Genomic DNA, 23972 nt, shown 5'->3' with positions numbered 1-23972 from the left:
ACGCTAAACATACAATATATTTTGAGGCCACTATTTGTCACCATCTTTACTAGCCTTGGATTAAATGTTACTTTCCTACTCCAAGTAAGAAAGGTCACACAGAAACAGGAAAAAAGTCATCATAAAAACAGAGCTAAGGTCAGTTGCCAGACATGTGGTGTTCTCTGGGAATAAAACCCGTCCCACAGCAGAATAGAGTATTCTTCAGGTCATGAAATTTTAAAGATCTTTCTTATTTTATATTCTATGTTTTTCAAATACACTGCATATTTTGAGACAAATTTTGAAAGACAGCATTCAATCAGCATTTCGTCTATTCCAGGTAAAATCATTATTTTCTTGCAGGGTATCTCACAGGGTGTAACAGGAGGAAGCATTTTGGTCTGGTTTCAGTTTGCTTTCAGCTTACCTGAGACATTTCTTTCCCTGTATGTTTTCCAGCTTCTTTCTCACTCTTCACCTCTACTGGGTTTCCTCTGTCTCTGGCTTTAATCAGTCTCTCTGTGTCCAAACTGAGAGTTATGGTCAGTCTGGTAACCTGAGGATGACGGCCTCCCCTGGGCCTCAGTACTCCTTCCTTGGGCTTTCCGCTCTGGCTTGATGGGTGAAGTCTTCTTTTTTTGCTCTCTGGCAGGTGGGCGCAGTAAATGAGAAAAACATCTGACAAAGAGACAGACATTAGGTGGGCAGGGAAACGCTGACGTGGGGTTTACACAGAGGGGAGGATAGTCTCGGGGCTTTTCCGATAAATCATGAAAAATATGATCATTCCCAGTGTTCTCAACAATTAAACAAAAAAGTGAGGCTTTTATGTATGCTTAATAGCATGAGATTAAAATGAAGAATTAAGTCATTGGTTGACAAAAATAATATGACTAAACCAGATGCTGTGTATCCTGTAGGGACCAACCTGTTTAATGGGTTCCTGTGAATAATAAAAAGATGTTTTAACAGTAACAATCTTAAAGTGTATGAGCTCCACTACTCCATTAGGCTCCACTACTGGTTTGTCATGCTTATTGCCCTCTATGTTGTTGATTGTTGCGTTTGGTAGTTACCAAGAGGTCAAAATCATCAGATTGCAGTGAAATGTGTGGGTGAGTTAGACCAATGTCCAAGGACCAAAGAAATGATCTTGTGTCCAAGCACTGAAATATAACCCCTGAACCATATGATGTGTGTAAGGAACATTAAGTTTTATTCAAACTTGTACCTAAAAATTTGGATGAACTGCATGGTTGAGGTTTAGCACACTGAATTTTGTTCACAGGCATATTTTTTTTTTCAAGTGGACGCATTGTTACATTTATGTACTGCTCATGAGTTGGTGGGTGTGGGTGGTGGGTTGTGTGAATCTATTTAGTGCCCTTGAAAGTTTCACAATGGAACAGAAGATGTAATGTCATTGGTAAGTACACTTCTTTCTGTCAACAATCCCACAATGCAATGCATGTCATTTTATTTACTGTTGAGTGATTCTATACCTGACAGTGATGACTTTGAGTAAACCACTAAGTCTGTTATTTAGGCAGTGGGGCTGGGTATTGGTACTTGATACCTTTTAAGGTAATGACTGAAATAAATCAATACCAAGTAGTATTGAAACGTCTCCCGTCAAACGATACCTGCAATCGATCCTTTTTGCACCCAGAGCTAGAAAATATGACATGTGTATGGACATGCTCACATTATATCTTGAGTCCAGTATGTGGTTCACACACCTTAACCTTTTGGTTAAGGTGTGTGAAGAGTTGTACTTAAGGTTATACATTACAAGTTCATACAGTAAAGAAATGTAAGTTTTTATTAATACAAGACCACAGTCTTTTCCTAACCATAACCAACTTCTGCGAGTGTTTAAACATAGCAACAGAAAAGTTAAATAATGCTTGAGTTGCAATGAGTGAATATTCTATTACAAGATCAAATATTTTTGCGGGAAACAAATAAAATATGTTGCCACAGAACATTGTACTGATACAGATTTACGTTTTGTGCCATGCCAGATTATTAACTTGTTATGTAAATAAAATAATGATAAATTATGTCTTCTCCAAACTTATGTACAAACGTAATTTCCAGGTTGCAAAAATGACATAAAAGATTATAAATTTGCAACAGCATGTATGTTTTGAAAGTAATATAATGCTGGCCTGATTCTGTATTTATGTCCATGGATCATGGAACACATGTCAAATAAAATGTATAGAATTCATCTTTATACCAGGTCCTATAGTTATATTCCTGCACAGGATTTAGGCCGTCAACCAATCAACAGGCTTGTATATCACTGTGTATTTTGATTATTATCTGGACCCAGACGCTAATAAAAAAAACAACAGACATTGTCTATTATTTAAAATATTCCGACATTCAGAGAATTGTGAAGCCCTGCTGGAGGTAATAGTGAAAAAAGCAAACGCCGGAAAAGCTGGAAGACATATATTTTATTAGTTTAACTTCAGGGAGAAACATGTCATGCACTGCTTACAAGTTCATGACATCCAAATGTATTTTTAGGCAAAGGCACATAGAGGATCTGTCCTTACAGAGGAAAATTTCAATATGCCTGGTTTCTGTTGGAAAAAGCATGAATGATTTGAAATATGAGCTGTGGCTGGTGGTTGGACATGTCTACTGTGTGTGACTCAGACTATGCAGTCATCATACATGAATCACTATGTCTTAGAGCTGAATTACAACGGAGCTACTGAGGCGAATGTATAAGGCAACTTTGACCAAGCAGATGGGAACCTTAAGAGTCATGTTACCTGTTGAAAGACTGAATAGAGGGAAAGAACCCCAAATGGATTAATCATTTCAAAACGTTACCCAATTTCCCAGTTTTACACCATCTCCATGACACTGATGCTTTTGTTTTTCTCTGTTTTGATGGACTTCGCTGGAGGTTGTCTTTTTGTAGCGGTGGCTTTGATTTTAGATTTATTGTTAACAAAATCTCATGTAAAATGATCTCATTGAGTAATCTCATAGTCATTGTACAATAAAACATCTTGAACTACATCTCTCCAGAGGGATACATAACACTTGTAAGTTTGTGAGCTTAAATATCCATATCTCAGGCAGGGACAAGGGATATAAGAGAGTAACATAATGTACTTTGTAAGGATTATAATGTTGAACCATTATCTTTTACTATATTGACAATGGTCAGCAATGAACTACATTGAATTAAATTGAATGTGGTGTCCATCTCTTCTCTTACATACAAGTTCAGCAGAAGTCTAAGCTCACAAAATGTCTAATCTTTTATTGCTGGTGTTTTGCCCTTGCAAAAAACCTTTATTCAAATATAGGAGGTATCTCTGCTTTGTGTTTCAGCCTTCTTCTTAATACATCCATGGTTTGAGCCAGCTGTCGTCAAGTGCTAGTTCATGTGGGAATGTTGGGTCTCTTTAATTTAAATTAAAAGGTACAGTCTACACCTACCCTGTGTGAAAAGTGCCTTGAGATAACTTTTATTGTGATGTGGTGTTATATAAATAAAACTGAATTAAATCGAAACTCCGTCTGTAGAAACACAGAGAGGGATGACTAACTTTTGAAGATACTCACCAAATTTGGCTAACACAATTGCTGAATCTTCATATTAGCTTAAACTAATAGCTCTAGTTTTATAGTGCATGTTTCCTCTTTCAGTTTATCTATGTATGGCACACAAAACATTTTCTTAGATATAGATATGATTTGACATATCTTTTGGAGTCTAGCATTAACAGTGCCTGATACATGCAAGCTAACGTCTTTGTTTTCTTTGCTAAAGTTGCCTGCTGGCTAGTTAGCTAGATAACAAAGCCAAAAAACCCAAATATGTGTTTAAGAAAACAGTGCTTATTCTTTTGAAGCTCCAACATGCAGTGCTTTGATGTTGAGGATACAGACCCCAAGGGACTTCAGTTAAAGACAAGACAGTTTCCTCTGTCCCAGTAACCTAAATTTGGAAGAAAAAGAAAAAAAGTAGCATACTATATTTAGACTATATCCACTTTCATTTGCAGTGTTAATGAATGGATCAACCCCCACATCACAACAATCCTTTTCAGGTATGCTTTTCTTTGTTTGAGCGCTGGTTATAACGTGCAGATTGCTGTGCTATAGCTACACAGCTTCATTGTTTCAGTATATAGAAGTGTTGAGATATGGGTGAATGGCATAGTCACAGACCACATCATGGAATATGACTGACAGCAGATACTTTATATTCAAAGTACAGGCGGCCTTGTAGAGAGATGAATAATTACAGTAGCTGTCTTTCATTCAGGATCACTGAGCGTTAGTCATAATTGCAGTGATTAAGAATAGCCATGAATCTTACAGGGATGTCAGTTGTAGAGACTATGTGGTCTTTGGTCGACAATGATGCAAAAATGTGGAACCTGATAGATATGGACAAAAGGAAAAAAAAAAGTGAAGCCTATTTTTTTATTCATGTGTCTTTGTCTTCTGGGTTGCTGAGATATATAGAGCAACTTCTATGAACCATTGTCTTCCAGGGGGACATGATTGAATTCTGCTGTTTTAGTTTCATTTTAAGAACAAGCGACAAAGGGCTTAATATCTTTGAATGAAAATGAATTTTTTGGTGTCAGCAAAGCCAGCAGTGAAGTGTCTATCAAAGGCAGAAAATGCCAATAATTTTCATTTGAACCTCCCGTTCTCTGAGCATGTTCAATCAATTTGAAATTCCCATTGGCTACAGATAAAAACATTTGACCCAATCTAGTGCTCCTCATTCATTTTAATGAGTTTCTGAAATGATACTCCTCTGTGAGCATCTGTCACTGTTCATTTCTCCTTTTCCACGCAGCCACCTTGTTTGGCAATGAGCAGTGAATGGCATCGCTCTCTTTTCAATACATTTTCATCTCATCTGGAAGGCGATGGAGGAAAAGAAAAATCACAGTCATTTGTGGGTTTGTTCTGCAATATTTCTGTTAGCAGGTCTAATAACTCCATTACAAGTGGGCGCGAGTAGGAGTTTGATGTTTTCCATTGCATCCCCACAACCTCTAACCTTCACTTTTATAGCACAAACCAAAGGGTTGGATTCCAATTCTGCAACCAAATGTTTGATTTTATGATGGCTATAAAACACAAAACCTACCAATTGAAGGTTCTTTTTAAGATACTTCTTAGATATTTGACATGTTATATTACATTTTTACCAGTATTCTAACTGGTACTAATTCAAGGGGGTGTCAGACTTTATAGTTAAATAGGTGATCTGGATTATGTTTTGTCTTGACTGACTGATTGCTAGTATTTATTCTAAAATTGCTTAAATCTATATTTTCATTTCAACAGTGAGTGTAATGACTATGTGTGATGTGAAAGAAATCTCTAATAGTGACAAACCCACATACGTTTTCACCCAAATTTGAAGTTTCCTTTACATCTATGGAGTTGTTTTGGTTTTACAGTAATCAGCTTTTACTGTTTTGGTTCACTCTCTCAGCTCTAATCAACCTTGTCATTAGCTACATCAGGCGGCTGTTTTCAGAAAGGAAAAAATGCGCTATCTGCCCAGCACCCAAACACTTACTGATTGAGGTTATGAAAAGACGGACCTGACAAAATAATTAGATTCAGTATGATTTACGCTACTTTCATGACATGTTTGAATTATTGTAATAACTTGTTTCTGATGTAAATCACTGTTTATGTCAGCATGCAAGAGGTAATTATGACGGGAACACTCAAATCTTTCGGAAAGCTGATGAATAGCAAACAAACATGTCAGACAAAATCAGTCAAGGTAATTAAACACAAATGTAATAGCTATGATTCTATATTGACAATATAATATGTGTTTTTTAAGCCTCACACAACTAACTTTCCAATCATACTGTTATTTATTGAGTTGTGTGGTGAGGAGAACACAGCATGTCGGACTGCTCGATCTTATTGCTAGAAAATAAAACAGTGGTCAAATATGTAAATACCGAAAATTGAGGCAAAATCTCTGATGTCTGTACCTGTATCAGCCTGTCTTGCACATTGCTATCCAAAACTGATTCTAATAGATTTTTATTTTTGCCAGGAGAGTGATAGAATTCAATGGAAAACTGTTTTATTACAGCATTTTATTAATTTCAATAGACTAAAGTTTAGCCAATTTATAAAAATCACCTTATTTCAAGGTAAAATTAAAAATGAATGCATCCACAATGTCTGTAATAATGATCATATGACTGTTCTTGTTTGTCGCTATTACTTTCATGAGTAGAATATTATCATAAGCAACAGACCAAGAAAGTAAAACCCAAGTTATAAATAAATGGTAGTTTTCCTTCAAGGTTAATAAAAGTGCTTTAGCAGCATAAAATATCCAATATCAGCACTTTACATCCAGACATACTAGCACGGCTGTTAGTCTTCAAAGTCTCTTATAACCTGAACCGTCCTGACTGTAAAAAAAGCTTTTTATGGTCGCTTTGTGTAGCTTTTTGAAGTTTTATATTTGAGTTACAACAGTTCTCACACACACGGCGCTGATATAGGACCGCCTTGTTCATGCTTGGCAGCAAAATCTCAGCATTGTAAATACAGGTGTCAATGCACACAGAACACATCATGGGCACATTTGGATCCAATCACACAAGGCCTATTCACACGTATGTAGTGTGTATAAAGTGCCGTCATGGACATATACCTGATTTGCGTTTGTTGAACATGTTGGACAAGGTTTTTTTAAAAGTCTATTCTCAAGTTGAAACAGCTAACAACCACTTTTCCTCTCAGCACACTGGTGTATTATTTATGTTGAGCAAAGGTTTGCAGTTTCCCACGTAAAGAGAGATAACTGACACATAGTGTGATGAGTATGAGATGTATTCTGGTGCCAGCTGGGCATAAAATCTGAATATATGTGAACACTAAACAGGTAGAAATTTCTGCTGCTGTAGCATATTCTAAAATCATGTTAGACTTCATAAACAAATGAATTCTGACGGGACAATATTGCAATAACCTTTTCACCATTGTGCTCATCTGTGTCTATAACTATCTGCTTTACAACAAGACAACAATGCAAAGATAAAAGTGAATAAAATATAAGAAACCACTAGTCCAGTGTGGATCTACTACAGTATGTCTTATTCAGAGGACAGTCCTGGAACGTTCTCATTTGTTATTGAGCAATGTCCCTTGGAGGGTTTGGGAGAGGCTAAGCAAAAAAAACAACAAAATAATGGCTTCTGTGATGCCTCCACTTTGTCTGACAGGAGATTTATGAAGCAAAGCCTCAGATGAACCAGGTCTGTAGCATTAAAGATTAGAACTGCAGACTGCTAAATTTTAGATAACATTTTTATTGCTGAACCTAACCTGACACTCTGTGTAACGCTTGCATCAGCCCTGAGGACAAACAGTAAACAGTCCTAGTGTCTTATAGCTGGTTTTACAGGTACATCTCTTACCCACAATATAATAGTCCCACATTTAACCATTATATGTGCGACTTAAAAGCAGCAAACACTAATTATGTTACCTTAAATTAATAGATGGTTGTTGGAAGAGTGTGAGTGGTATGACTAACATTTTGTCCTTGCTTTAATACCATCTGAAACAAAAGCAATGATGAACTCAACAGAATTTTCTCTCCATCAGGCATTTCAAACAGGCTTATTAACCGAGCAGCATGACAAGATCTCTGTCTCTCCTATTTCTGCCCTCTCAGTATGGGAGATGCATGGTGGGTAATTTATCTGAACAAATGACCATCTGCTTGGGCAGTTTGGGTGAGGACACCGATGACCTACAGTGTTAAGGGTGAGCAGCAAAGCCTGCTGGGTCTTTGACAACTGCTGCATAGTGGATGTCAGCTCAGGATGGATTTCTGCTGGGTGAAAATGACAGAAAATAGCACATTTGTTCTTATAAATTCAGTCATGTCACATACATCTTTAAAAGTGTTTATTTCTGTGAAATAATTATACGTCGCTAAATCTCAGCGAAAGGTTACATAGGACAAGGGCACAGTGACTTTTAAGTTTATTGCCAGAGGCGTGCAGAGCCTGTGTGGTGCAGATGGAAATGGGAGGAATACATTTTCAGTAGGTGTTGTGGGCCTGGCATCAGTCATGATTGATCAAATCACCTCTTTTCCCTTAGAATAAGGCGGCGCAGGCAATGCCACAGTGATTTGACAACTTCAATACGGACAACAAAGGTCACAAAAGCAGCAGACACAAACAAAAAAGATACAAAAACTCCCCTCCCCGAGAGGAAATAGTGTCCTTGTTCAGTCAATATGGGACTCTTTACAAAAACTGAGGTTAAATTCCATTTGGAAGTCAGTCTTTGTATAAACCAGGTTGAACCATGTTGGCAAATATCCAAAAACAGAAGTCAGTCTGAGTGAGCGTGTGCCATTTTATATTCAGCCTCTGACATGCTGTATATGGTATGCGGCTTTCCTCACAATCCCAGTCATAGCACATGTTGACAGTTTACACTAGATGGATCATTTACACCACAACCACCTACTGTGTGTATACAGTATACTGTGGTCAGCATGAAAAGTGGTGGATGGTTTTAGTCTTGCACAAGAATATTCTGTATCGATGTCTGACTGACCGAGACATTCCACAGGAGTTTGTGAGTTTATGAATAGGATCTGTTCCATAGTGTTACTAAAATTCAATATTGCTTTGTTCATTGTGTAATTTGTTACTAAATGTTTCTCATTTTCACAAGCAAACACCTTTTTCAATATAGTTCCAAAATACTCACTGTTATTCTACAATATCTGCTCTTGCCAACTGAAGATTTGAACTGAACATTTTTATGGTTTTCTATGGTTTATTTTTTAGGGCTTTTTAAGGCAACTTTTAAGTAGGGGCAGTGGTCTTTATTTAATATTGGTGTCTTGAAGAAGAAGGCTTACTTTGGTAAATGATAAATGGACTATACTGGACTACAGTCACATTGACCCATTCACATACTGATGGCAGGGGCTCCCATGCAGGGTGCCAGCATGCTCATCAGGGGAAAGCTAACATTGACACACATTCATACACTGTTGGCATAGCCATCGGGAGCAATTTGGGGTTAAGTAACTTGTCACTATGACACTTTGACATGGGGACTGGAGGAACTGGGAATTGAACCGCCAATCTTCTGATTAGTGGATGGCTCGGTCTACCTCCTGAGCCACAGCCACCCCAGTCTTCTAGTTTAGTTTTCTTCAATATTTGACCAAAATCACAATTTTTCCCAACATTACCTACATGAACTACATGAGTCCCAGTCCTCTACTGTAAAATTCCTCTGCTTAGGTGATCAACCACTCTCGTGACTTCTAAAAGGGTACCACCATGCACCAACCAAAGAAATTGTCTGACAAAATGGCAATCAAAATCATAGCAACTGACTAGCTGTGGTGCCTTGTGTACGATTTAGTGAAATCGTGTCATTATCCCCATATTCAAATACTTATTGTGTCTATTCTGAACAGCTACCTTGCCCTCTGACAACAGTTCTTTTCGTGTAAACCCCCTGCCTTAAGAACATCACACCTCATGAACATTGTTTCAATGTTTTTTGTATATGTTGAGGGCTTGGCATGTCTTATTGATTGTACCACAAGTATTTTAAAGTATGAGTGAACTGCACCTCTGCAGCTTCTTTCTGACCTCAGTCTCTTACAGTGGATTGGGTGTAGAAAGAGCCTTAAAATATCCAAGACTTGTAGCTCGTTGTTTGTGTGTGTGTGTGTGTGTGTGTGTGTGTGTGTGTGTGTGTGTGTGTGTGTGTGTGTGTGTGTGCGCGCTCCACAGTGAAATTTGACCTTGCCACTGTGGTGAAGAACAGCAGCACAGGTGTGTAACGTGATAAATGTGATCCCCTTACCAGTACGCCCACAGATTAGCCAGACCTTTAGACAGCCAGATTTCTGCTGTAATAACTATAAAGATGAATGAACCAGTTTAGCCATTCGTCATGTCCAAGAAAAAAATAAAAGGGTTAACTATGATCCACAGGCTGAGTCAGAAACGTGGGCAAAGGACAACAGAAGCACAGCTACATCAAAGTGTGGGGCATATTGTCTTACTACAGTGATTCTCAGACAACTGATTCTCTTTGTAGTTTTCAAAGAAGCTTTTTAAAATGAGGTAATTGGATACAGTTAGTCTAATGTCAAGTATAGTACTTTCAGACAGGATACAAAATGTGTTTTCATGGCATGGTTAGCCTAGCTTAGCACAAAGAGAGGACAGAGTCAGGCTAGCTGTCAATCATAAATGACAATGTGTCATATTTAATAGGTTAAAAAAATGACCTGCATGCTACACTGCACCAGTGAACGATGACACAAAATCACCATCATTTATCAGTGTGCAAAATCTGAATTTACTGCTTACTATAGCATAACATATTCAGCATAGAGGTTTTTATATGTAGAGAGTAGTAAGTGAATGGATGAGGGAATGATTTCAGACACTTTGTGAAGTTTCCAGTTTTTACCACAAGCTTCTCGCCTCCCATTTAGAAGGAAATTAAATAAACATATTTCCCACAAAAGATAAACCATATTTCAGATGAGTTTAAACCCAAATAAAACGAGCGGTTTTAAAAATGCTTGAAAAATATAACACATAAACCCCATCAGTTCATGTTCATCCAAGTTGTAAGTGTTACTAGCGTGGAACTCTGATTCTCCACTCTCCAGCTACAAGACCTTACAAAAAGCTCAAATAATTTCAAGAGAGGTTATATGAGCTGTAAGACTGTATTAAACCCCACTTCCTCCCATTCGCTGGACATAGTGGTAATAATTAGTAAATAATTTGTGGTAACTTGTTTATGCTGAATTCATGCCGTAAAATGCACCATACATCAAGCACCAATAAAAAAATTATATAAAAGTACTTAAAGGACAGGTTAGAACAACAGGTATCCATATGAACAGCTTTTCCTCTCTGTAATCATTCCTCCTGTTCATACTGACTGTTAAAAGATCTTCAAATGTGCTTTCAATGGAAGTGATGGAGGACTAAATCCACAGTGTGTCCACACAGTCATTTAAAAGTAGATGATCAGCTTCTATTGAGCTTCATCAGTGTGAGTTAGTCACATCAAGTGATATCAAGTGTTTCCTGTTGAGCTGTGGTGGAAGTATAGTAACAAAAAGACTTTGGTACTAAAAACACAAACATTGAAACATAGGAGATGAAGATTTAACTAATTTGGACGCTGAAGCTTCATATTAGCTTCAGATCAACTTTTAAATACACTTTTGCACGTTGTGAGTGCAACGTGCAAAATGAAGCTGTCTTTTAATGTGCAGTATAATGTAGTTGAAAGCTAAAGATTGCAGTTAAACAGCTTTTTTTTCCTAGGTCAAAAGTGAACAAATGCTCTACCGCAATCTAATCGCCACACTGTGAACCCAGAGCCTTCGTGGTTGGAGGCCACAGCACAGGTCACCTGCTTTGAGGTTGCATCTACTTTCTGTCAGTAATTTGAATTCATATTCCACATAAAAAGCTTCTTGTATAACAACGTCATTAGTGTCATTTCTGCATGTGTGCAGTATAATTATCCAGGCAGAAAGTAGCAGAACAGTACAGAGCGATATGTATAATTACACAGGAAACGTTCTCAGATAGTTCCGACTCTTTGCTGCTGTGGAAGCTGTGAACGCTCGGGTTGTGTGGCGTGCAGCAGTAATCACTACAGAATGAGCACATACTACTACTCTGCAGCAAAGACTCTTGGGACATCTGTCATTCAAATGAGGACGGATGTAGGTCACTGTTCCTCGTCTCTTTGCTGAGCAGGGCCTGATTAAAGCGGCAACCTATGTCCTAAGATCTCGACCCAAGCATCACTGCCAAGTTACACAACATTTGACTTTTTTTTTTCTTTCCCCCTGCTGTTAGGACTGCGTGATTCGATATCCTTTCGTCATCGAGAATCTTCGCACACCCCCGTGATCCCCGACTTCTGCTTACAACGGCAGAGATTGGATAACCCAACTGTCAATCAATCATAAGGGGGCGTTGATACAAGCCCACCATGCAACATCCCAAACAGATGGCCAGCCACTACCACACGCATGCACCCCCACCCAGCCCAACCCCGGACCTAGTCCCTTGGTAAGAGACTGTAAGCTCCTTAGAATTTTTTTTTTTCATGCTTATCACTAATTTAGGTCTTTTCATCAAAGCAATCATAGTGATGTTTTTGCACCAATAATGACACTCATGACACCTTCTTTGCTTATAAGTCAACAGCTACCATTCATGTCATGTCACAACACAGTTATAGTCCAGCAACAGATGAGAAATGTGTGAAAATGTCTTAATGAGTACATAAATCCTCTGCTGTGCTTAAGACAATAGCATGCCAGGGGGCTGAGCGATGGGTGTATTTTGGGGCAGGGCGGGCGACCCCCCGACACCCGGGCCAGGCAGCCAGGCAGCAGAGGAAGGAGGAGGCTGAGCCAGAGCAGGTGTCTCTGCTGACATCTGCTTCAGTTCACTGGGGAAACACAAGCACCCTGCAGCTACAGCTACTGACAATGCCACTGAAGTGCCCCGGCTCCATGTAAACAAGGTAGACTTTTTTTTTTTTTTCCAACTTCTTCCTATAGCTCAGGACTCATCAACCTGAGGGGTGAAACCTCATCTTTAATGTAGATTTTTGTTAAGGATTGTTTGTGGGTCTAATTCTAGGACAGTTGGTGAAATTGTACCATTGTATCATCTACAGTAGTAATTCAATGGGAAACTACAGATTCCACTTTACCTTCATTACTATTTTTTTTTTTTTTTTTTTGCTTTTGACACTCTATGTTCTAGTTCTCAATGTAGCAGCTTAATCCATGAAAAAAAAAATGTTTTCATGTCAGAGTATTAAGAGGATTCGACCCAGATCTCTTACAGACATTAAAGAAAGAAACCGTTGGATGTTCGGTCTCATGCAATATTGATGCTGTCATGTTTACTCATCAACCCACTTTCCTCCTGAATCTAATCAAGCTGACAAGACAGACCCTCAAGGCTGTTGATTCAGATGCGCCATCGATCCAAGTTTGCGTTTCCATTGACCCGAGTGCATTTTTAAAGACTTTGTAGAGTAGTCAAAGGCTCTGTGGACCCCCACCCCTCTGCTTCACCCTGACCTGTGCTCAGCAGATACAGCAGATGTAGCCTATTTTATTTATTTTTTTATTCCTGCAGCTTGTACACTAGCTCTGATAGGCTTTCACATCAGAAAGCCTTAATACTTTGTGTATTTTGCTGTAAACGGACATTGATCTTCCTGCACGCTCCTCAAACAATAGATTATAATAGGACAACAATATGACGGCAAGAGGTAGAGGTGGTGACAGGAGGATGATGTGTTGCGAGAGATTTATGTGGGACTGAGAACGATGGAGGGTCGGGGCAGCTGAACAGGAGTACCTGATAGGAATTCTGAGCATGCACTGGGGTCACAGTGTATTCCCAGTCCATATGTGTCCTGTAAATGACAGAAGCCATCGTCTTATCACTGTAATCTGACCTACTTCAAAACTCAGCAGAAGACGAGAAGAGAACATAATCAAGTATTCGATGTCAAGTCTGCGATGAAGGGTTGCTTTTAGAATGAATCTATTTTTGCATCTATTTCTGATCTACTTTAAGTTCCTGGAGGTTTTAATGAGCCCAGTGCACAGTCGGAATTGTAAAACTTTGTGTCTTGGTGCTTTTCTCTGTCTGGTGGTTTTCTGCTTTGCACTTGGGCTCCAGCCATTATTTCATTCTGCTCACATCACTCTGTCTTTCAAGCCTTCCGGAGTGTCGCTGCTTATCTCTTAGCAGCCAATAAAGCGCCCGTAAAAACCAAATGTCAGGAGTTGAAATTGATCCTGGGTTATAGACAGCTTTGTACGGGCTTGACAGATTCAGGCATCTCTGAGGTGTTGATGTATGGGTGTCTGGAGAGGCGTACCCTGAGCAAACACGGGAACCACGTGGAAACTTCAGATTGTGGCTGCAAAATGAAAGAAGCAGGTTTGGCGTCTGGAAGGTTGCATGTCACATCTGAATCCCGCTGTTGTACAAGATGTATCTAAATTGGGGATATGAGTGTAAGGACACAGTCACTGCACACAGTTGCACAATGAAGTCTTGAAAAAAAAAGTTGTGAAATAGGTGATGCTAGAAGCTGGGTGACACTGTTACCACCCATAGGGCAGGCTGGCAAATTGCCGTTGCTGGCAAGTTAACCACTACATTGCTATACAGCTGGGAACATGCTAGCATTAAGTTTATATAAAAGTGAATGGTGGAACAGAGCTAATACGCTATGCAACATTCTTGTTTTGGACTCTGGCTCTCTGCTACAGCTTGTGTGTCAGAGTTTAGTTCAAACAAAGTTGAACTTGGTGTGAATGATTTGAATATACATTTTGATTTAAATTCTGATGTAACTGAGCCTTCAAGCAGAATGTTGTCAGAAAGATTCTTCCAAGACCCAGAATGCATCTGCGGGACTCATGTGGAGCAATTTATAATCAATATATGTTTAGAACATGTGTTATTGCTTTATTTGAAAATGACTGAACTGAATAGCTTCCTAGTTTATTTATACCACAGAAAATGTATGGAGCACTGCTATGTATTGCATTCTATATTACTGCATAGGAGCAGCAACCTTTAAATAAATAATTGGTAGAAATCGTTGGCAAACATGTATTTACGGGCTTAAGAATAATCATAACAGTAATAATAAATGAATGCTAAGAAATGTCATAATCATTTTCTAGAATACTTCCTTGAAAGAACCATGTAATTTGATACAAATAAGGACAATACATTCTGGTCAATTGATACACTTACATAGTGTACACTTACACTTACTTATTATTATACATTATACACTTACATATATATACATATGATAAGTTATTTGAAGTTATTTCCAGGAATGTTTCCAGGAGAGATGGAGCCATGAAATAAAGTGTTGCCAAATCTAAAAATATGGTCACTACAAGATTATTTGCATTTGAAAGAAGGATTTCTGGAGTTAATTTGAAGATTTGTATTTATTTAGATACAGAATTTGAGAGTGATCAATCTATGGAATGATGCTCAATAAATGAAAGACTTGTAAACAAATATGGAGCTTGATAATGCACAGGTATAAATGTTACAGCTGTGACTTATGGAGACTGATCCTCAGACCAGTGGGCTTATTAATGGAGACGGGGCTCCCTCCAGCCTGAAGTCACTGCTGATCTGGCATCAGCCTGTCTGGGGACAGGATTAGGGGGTGAGCGTGGAGGTGAGGACTAGCAGATAGATCAACGACCACTGACTGAGCCACACATTCAAACAAGCGTATTACCAACAGGACTAATTTACCTAACATTGCTTAACACATGTCCACTGTAGATCAATCTGTTGCTTAATCCCTTCCATGCAGATCCTAGAATATGATGCGATTATTAAAAAAAAAAAACGTATCAAATATCTAAGCGATTGGTACACCATGTGCATCAATAAACAGTTTAGAGTTTGTATTATACTTGATCTCTTAAACAGATTTGGTTGATACAGAAGGGGATATATTTAAGTTCTTTCCTATTTAACCCAGTGCACTTTATTTATTCTACATGATATTATGTGATTGTGTAGAACAGTCATTGTATTTTGAGTTAGTCTATGTCATTATCATGTTGTTACAAAAGCCCAGATTAACTCTTATCCTGCTTATAAGAACCTAAAAGGGATAGCTGGGATATAGTGTGATTAGATGTATACACCTCAACCCATTTAGTGCAGGACTTTGCCATCTTTGCTAATTGAGTTTCTGTAGAAGAACTCATTATATCTGCAAAGCTTGTTGCTAAGTAATTAACTGTACAAATTCAATCTTGTCTAAAGACTGTGGTCAGAAGTATCGTCTCCATTGTGCTTCCCAGTAATGCATGTACTGTAACACTGTGTTGGTTATGTAGTCAGATGTGTAAAGATTTTTAGTTGCAGTTTACACTGGTGTTTGATTAAGAGCTCACTGGTTGTTGTCTCAGTGATCAAGGCTGCATTAGTACCCCCAGAGGCCCTTGGGCACTGAAGCTTATGTCCCCCAAACCACTTTTTATTTAATTCTGACTGGATAATGCTGCTGTCGGGTGGAAACCTTGTAACTCACTAACATTTAAATCACATATTTAGTTTTTGGCTCACTAGGTTTCTGACGGTGACCATAATTATCAACAGCAAGAGAATGGGACAAGCCTTGTGTGGTATTTCTGTACAGTCTGCCTAAAAACCTGCCCAAAAAACATTTTTGTATTCTCCCATTATTGAGGGCCCCCTTCTACTCGCGATCCTGATAATAAAGTTCAGACTGTAACATTTACTGGTAATTTCAGCAATATCTGATGTTGACAATCTGTGTCGCTCCATTCAGTGATCAACCTTTGCATGGAAAGGAAAATAACCTTTAAGTAAATATGATTAAATTGACCAAAATGTATTGGAATTTTGGGGGCTACCAGAAAACATCTTATTCACTCTGTTTTCTCAAATATTAAAGCAACATCAGGGTGGCTGTGGCTCAGGAGGTAGAGCAGTCATCCACTAATCTGAAGATCAGTTGTTCAATTCTGGGCTTCTTTGGTTCACATGTCAATGTGTCCTCGGGCAACATTCTGAACCCCAAATAGCTGCTGATGGTTGCGCCAATGGTCGAAAGACTAGAAAAGTGTGATATAGGTACAGTCCATTTACAAATTTGTTTTGGCCACTTGGAGCAGCGGAACAGATTGTAAACACTGTCTAACGTGTTAGCAAACTGCAGATATGGAGCAATGTTTTTCTAGCTGCAAATATTTACTTTTCTTTTAGCTCCTTTTTGGTCTCCACCAATTCCTAAGGGAAATATCTGGCCCCATAGCTGGTAAATGCTCCACTTTGTTCACCTATAAGTTTGTATGTCAGCCAGTTGATGCTAAAAAAGAAGTGTGTAGTGGGTTTTATCAGAGCTTGTTATCTGAAAACGTCTTTCTGGTTCAGCAGAAAATGGGATAAAACCAAAACAAAGGGCAGAATGGTGCAAAAACGCTCAATAGAGCTGAGGTGAAGTGCAGTGTTGGGCGATTCCTTTCACATTACATGTATTGATTGATTCATTTTTTTATTCTAAAATAGTAATTACTGCAGCTTTAGTCCCATGTAGAGGACTGGAACTGCCCTCCACACACTGCATACCAGCAAATTTCTAAAATCAGATTATGTGTAACCCCAGAGGTTGGTCATTTGACCTTTGACCCCTATAGGATCAGTTATCTCACTAACCGATCTGTTCATACTCAAATATCACCATTTCCTTTGGGAATACACAGTGGCTAAAGCTTTGACCCTGTGTAACGCAGTCACCCACACACACATCCATCCATCCTGACACATCTCTAGGTGTGTGTCAACAACTACTCCATTTTTAGTATAGAATCCGCAAAGTGAGTTTTGGAGTGAAACTGTCTTCCGAGTCTTTGAGCATGAGTGGATGTGAAGGGGAAGGATGAAAGGGGAAGGTTAAATGGGGGGTGAAAAATGCTGTTAGCAAAGCCTGTTTGAGGATGGAGGAGGAGGCCAACACACACACACACACACACACATACGCACACACCCCCACACACACACCCACATGTGCAAACACACACATGCACACGCCCCTCCAGCAGGCAGATATGCAGGAGATTTAGTTCCCTTTTGAATATGTAATGAGTTTAACATGCGTGATGAGCTGGTGGTTGATTTCTGGCGAAGCAGCTGTGATCCATGCAGCACATTCAGGATTATCTGCCACCAAAGATAACGGGCAGAACAAAGCTGGGGAGATTGCTGCAGGCAGAGGAAGCCCTCGCCGCTCAGCAGCGCTAGCCCCTCACAGCTATTTGATTGGAGAATTCCCCCCACATTACCTTTGCATGCCTCCAGGCCGCGCTCCACTTGTGGGGGTGGGCGGCCTTGGGGGAGGCTGTGTTGGCTTGGGAGGCGACAAAGCATTAGCTAACATTGTGTTTTTGGAAGTCTTTGGAGTATAAGACATAGCTTGTAAGCGCTGCTTCTATCAACTCAGCTTTGATCGCAGTCAGACGTCTAATAAACTGAAGAGTCAAATAGCTCAGCTGGTAGATTCATAGTATGTGATGTATATGAGATTAAGATTTAGATATGCTATTTACTTTCATTGTGTAATAGTATCATGATGGATTTGATGTTGGGACTTGTAAATTTACACTGTGGGGTCTCAAGTACTCCTGCAGTTTAGTATTGCACCTGCATAATAGCCCGAAGCAACAGAGGCCAAGGTATCTTGCCTATTTGTCTATAGTATGGGTCAAGCACTAAAGATATGTTGGATTCTACATACTGTATTAACTGAGTGTTGTTCCTTTTCTCAAAAATGGAATAGTCTTTATTGAAATATATATTAGAATAGAATAGAAGCAGAACTGCCTTGTCTTTCACATCAAACATATTGATTCCAACTTACTGCAGGCACACTTTAGATTCAGGTGTAAATGTGATGAAAATCAGAACACATAACGACAACATACACACATACAGATGTACACAATAAAAGAACAGTACCACTGATTAGAACTATTATTAGTCAAATTCTTTAGCTACATTATTTAAAAACATGTTTGTAAGTACAGCAAACTGCAGTATATCATACAACATGATCAGTGGAAGATTAACCACATAAAGCCTAAAAACAAATATCCTTTCTCTGTGCTGCACTTTGAAAGTTGAATGTCTCTCCAGGTGCTCACATTTTCAGCTTGAATCTCTCATTTTAACCTCAAGCCATTGTGGTGTAAGATGATCGTGGCAGAAGTCGTTGAGAGGGTCCCAGTGTTTAACTTGAGAGGGACCTTATTACAGACAATTCAGCACTTCTTTTCAGATCCGCCGGCACCTCGAGCACCTCTACTGATGTCCTCAAAGTTGAGTCAGCTGTTTCTAAAGAGATACATTTTCTGTCATGAATGTTTCAAATGAAAAAAACGGGTGTGTCTCATCTGTCTCCAGATGAGACTCTGAACAGGGTATATTTCTGTAAAACCATCCTTAGCTCGATGACAATGTGCCAGGAGAATACTGAGCTTAAAAAGTTATGAAGAGCCTGAACAGCAGATTGAGTTAAAGATTTATATAAAAGTGAAGTTAACAGTTTTTCTTATTCCTATTTCCTTTAGTAAGCCAATTACATCATACGATCCAGTAGACTAACTCTACTCAGACAAAATGTGGAAGTTTTAAATCTGCCAGGGCTTCTTGTGTCTTAGTGTAGAAGAGAAATTAAAATTGCTCCTTTTTTCCCTTCTTAGCTTTCTGTGACATCTTTTAACAAGCTCTCCAGCGGTGGGTGAGGGGGAGTTTAAACAGTCAGCCTTCTTTTGCTTCCAGTCTCCTGCTGGACTTGAATAACACAGTGACCTAGTTAGGAGAAAGACGACAATCTCCGCCACCTTGTCATCAGTAGCCTGAGACTAACGGATGAAATAATTTCCTTCTATACACAACGCTCTAAACAGAGCTTTCTTCCAAAGAAAGTAGACCCCAGGCTTAGATCAGGCTTGTGTGACACATAACGGCTATCTAATCACACCGAATGCAAACGATCCGGCTCCCTGGCAGCTTGGCGCTGGGAGCTGGCAAAACCCTCTGCTCATCTGGCCCCCGGCTTTCTCTGGACTGAGCTAAAGACCTGCCGAGAGGGAGGCTTCAACTCGCTACAGTCAAGTGCTGTTGGCAACCAATTAATGGTAGCAAAAGGGGAAAAGAAGGGTAGGAAAAAGCACCTTGCACAGCGCTTTTCTCAGGCTCCTGTTTCCATGGGCACAAGCTCTCCAGGAGGGCTGATGTGGGATCGTAACAGGTAGCTACACCGCAGCGTGACCTCCTCTGAGCTCAATTACATCTTTGTAGGAATTTTTTTTCCACCTATCAGCTGCAAAACTTTGCGACCTGAACACTACTGGAATGTGTGATTTCTCCTTCTTCCCTCTCGTGTAGCAGTAATGTGAAGGCTGATCTGTCGGGGACCTTTATTTTTTTTACCCCATCTCCTCTCCCTGAGAGAGGGCGGCACTCTGCCATAGGATCATCTGCCAGCAGAGCTGCACCAGTGCCAACTCCTTTTCATTCAAACAGAACAAACGCCTGCATTATTCAGTCTTCCATCGCTCCAGAATGGATCGCCTATCGCTCTGCCAAACTGCTGGGGTACACACTTACCAACAGATATGTTTACTGTTCAAGTTAGACGATATGTCTTTTTAGGAGAGTCAATTTCAGGCGCCACTTTTCTACGCATGTGCCCAGAATGCGTTCCAGAGGACCACTCAGAGCTTAAATCGCAGTATTGTGGGGTGTTTTCTGTTGATTTATTGGACAGCGATGAGCCTCGCTGATATCTGAGTGCTGTGAAGTGTTGATGCACTTTACCACCAGCAACAGCTAACCACCGGCGAAGTAGATTTAAGCATGTCCACACTCCACACATCCCAGGATAAATGTGTTTACATAGCACACTCGGCTCCACAGTGCACTCTCACTAAGTGGCTGTTAAAACACGGCCCTTCCTCCTCCCCTCCGCCTGGTTAATGGCCAAGTGATGATGTGCGGAAGGTCAGACGGTAGGCTGCCATGCCAGTGGCCCAGTGTGTCAATGCGACCTGCCTGCCTGCCTGCTGCTCAGTGTCATTCCACCCACTGTTGTATCACCATCAGCACTATACTGTTTGGGGGGGGGGGGGGGTACTACTCTCCAAGATGTGTCTGGTTTGCTTTAAAGGCCAAATAGGATTTTGACTTGGTTTTGCAGTACTAACAAAGCAGTCAGAAAGTCTCCAAGCTGCTGGCAGACTCCATTGATGAGGTCATTATCCTTGAAGGGCTGCATTTAATTAGTGTGACAGGTCAGGTCATATAATAAAAATTAAGACTACTAGCTACTAGATTCAGACATACTTTCAGTGTCTGTGAATCCACACTTTAACACACACATTTTTTAAACTGTCAAATTTATTAACCAAGCAGAGTGAGTGAGCTCAAACCTGGCGTTGATAGTGACAATACTCCGGTCTCATCAGACCTCATGCAGATGTGTCTTCCTGTAGATGTATGACTCATCCTCTCAGAGTCCAACTCTTAATCTACCATTAAATCTTCTGATGTCATCATTAAGTCCAATTTGGATGTGTGGAGAGATGCTGTTAGTATCTACTATCATTTATTGGCAGACAGCAGAACCGCCACATGTTTATATCCTTGTGGTCCTGCAATATAATGAATGTATGATATAATCATTGCAAGAGGCAGGAAAGGATGTCTGTGCCTCTACATAGCTGCAATTTAACATCAGGTTGTTGTCGTAATTGTAATTTACAACAGCCGTCACACAGTTCTCTTTAAAGCTCATCTCAAGCCAGAGTGTTTATAGACTGCGAGCGTGTCACACTGCATAATGACTTTGCCTTAAGGAGCTGTTACTGATCATTTCCTTGTACATCTCCACCAGGCGTAGAAGTATCAATTACAAAGATAGTTGTGGCACCTGTGTGTAATTCAGGAGCATGATATAACCGCTCTTTCATGGAGATTAGAATTTGGAATTAGAAGTTTAGGGGAAGAGAGGCAAAGAATTCATGAAAATAATGAAGACTTATATTGAGATTAAGAGTTGAGTTATGTGTTTTGAGATCTGTTGATCTGGCGTAATGTCTTGCACCATTCAATACTAAATCAATACTGCAGTACACAGTGTCCCATGTTTTTAGATGCCCACTTCTGAATTGTCTGTCTCCACTCAGACAAGAATAAATTACATGGATCAGTATCTAGATAATCATCTCTAATAATTATCAAACACCTGGTGTTATTTGTAATAGGAGGAGGATAGAAAGCAATTTGGGATACCCTTGAGGGACTGCCATGGCATACAAGGCAAGGGTCATGTGTTGTCAGTGGCAGTGGAAAAGCTGACCTCTGTCCTCGACCATTGTAACAAGAGTCTCCCAAAGTAATGCTGCAGTATGGGCGCTTCTTATTAAGTTGTCTGTAACTATTTGATGGCCAAATTGACATAGCAGGAAGATATTTACTTTAGCTCATGCAAGATCTGCTCCTCAGGTGTGTGTACTGTCTGCAACAATTAACGCGTATATGTTTGCTCTATAGTCCATGTGGGAGTTCCTGTTGCTCCCTGACACTGCGGTGGTGCTCTGGACTAAAATACAGCAAACAGACAGGAAGGCTGAGGATGAAGTCACTCAGTCCTGATGAAGCAAATTAGCAATTTTTTCTAAATATATTGCTAGTTTAATCAGGAATGTTGGAACTTTTTCAGTCAAATTGTACAGAGGTCATTTACAGCTTTACAACTGAGATCCGATCCACAGTGCAAGTGAGACCTCCATGAGTGGTCTTGCCGATCCACAAACTGATTGTAGTGTGATACACCTTGCATTTACATAAGGCATTCCTAATCCCGACAAGATATCCAGATATAGATTCTATGTTAGTTCCAGGTGTAAATAGGTCTGTAATTTTGTGTGTGTTGCCAAAAGAACAGAAAAACACTATTTAAAATTGCAGTGCGGGACTATTGTCGGCCCCTTCTGGCAGTGACAGGAAAGGGGGGTGCTTGGTTTTGATTGACTGGCACAGGCATTCACCATGCTCTCATGCGCACCCCAATTGACAGGCAAACAGGGACGGCTGGTGAAAATGGATATGTTTTGGATTTGTCCCATTTTGCCCAAAGTCCAGTAAATCATTAGCTATAACCTACTGTTGCGGCTATAAAATGGTGGATAAATTGTTTTGAGCATCACACAGCCCCCTAGAAACGACTCGTTTCACTATCACAATTTGATCCATTTGGTCCAATAACATTTAGAAAATCTGGAGGAGCTGGGCGATAAACGGCCAAATGGTCAGCGGCGGGAATGTCATGCCAGACACCAGATTAAAATCTCTGTTATATTGTGAACTACAAAGAGATGTATCTGCCAGTGATGGGCTTAATCAGCAATGTGCGAACTCATTTGGCAAGGGCTTCAATATAACAGACGTTCATTTATATGTAAAAGTTCTGCATTGCAGGTTTAAACACTTCAAACTGGTTTGGACCATGTGATTATGTTGTCAGATGCTGAGGTATTAAACCTATATTTGATGGTCATGCTGCTTGAGTTGTGTGGTATGGAGGTTGTGGTAATCACCAAATGTTGGATTTGTTAGCAAAGGCCTGACAATTGTCCTTCAGAAACAGTTCCAAGCATTTTCATTGCCCTGCAGGGTACATTAACATGGATGAGAAAGATACACCACTATTGGTTAAAAAAAAGAGGCATATGGACAATCTGATTGGTATTTGGAGAAAAGCTGCTACTCTGAAAATGTGTTTATATTGGTATTGAACATGCTTGATTATATATGTACAATGCTGTTCTGTGGCCTTGCTTCTAAAGGCTCACAACACACATCAGAACCATATGTGAATATTTAAGGAGTCCTAAGTGGTACCTCTGGCAGGAAACATGCTAAGTCTTTGGCTAAGGCCTGCTACTCTGAGATGGATCATTGATTTTAACACCATATATCCTTATACCTTATATTCTCAGAAGAGCATTATATAAGCCAAGTTTAATATGTAATATACATTCCATCGAGTAATCCGTGTAAATATAAATATTAATCTTATTTTCCTCTATTTCTAATAGAATAAGTTGGAATTTATAGCATAGTTTGACATGTTTGTAGGTGGACACTGGCTGTGCAATGTGCTTGGAATTATATTAACACTTGTATACACTACACTACACTACATACACTATGCACCAAAAGGCAGTGACAGGGCAGTGGTCAGGTTGTTTATTTGATTTTAGTTGGATTAATGGTGAGAGAAGCACTGGTACAATAATAGCTTAAGGGACC

Source organism: Scomber japonicus, chromosome 9, assembly GCF_027409825.1.
Source record: "Scomber japonicus isolate fScoJap1 chromosome 9, fScoJap1.pri, whole genome shotgun sequence".
NCBI classification, from domain to species: Eukaryota; Metazoa; Chordata; class Actinopteri; order Scombriformes; family Scombridae; genus Scomber; species Scomber japonicus.
This window is presented reverse-complemented; position numbering follows the sequence as displayed.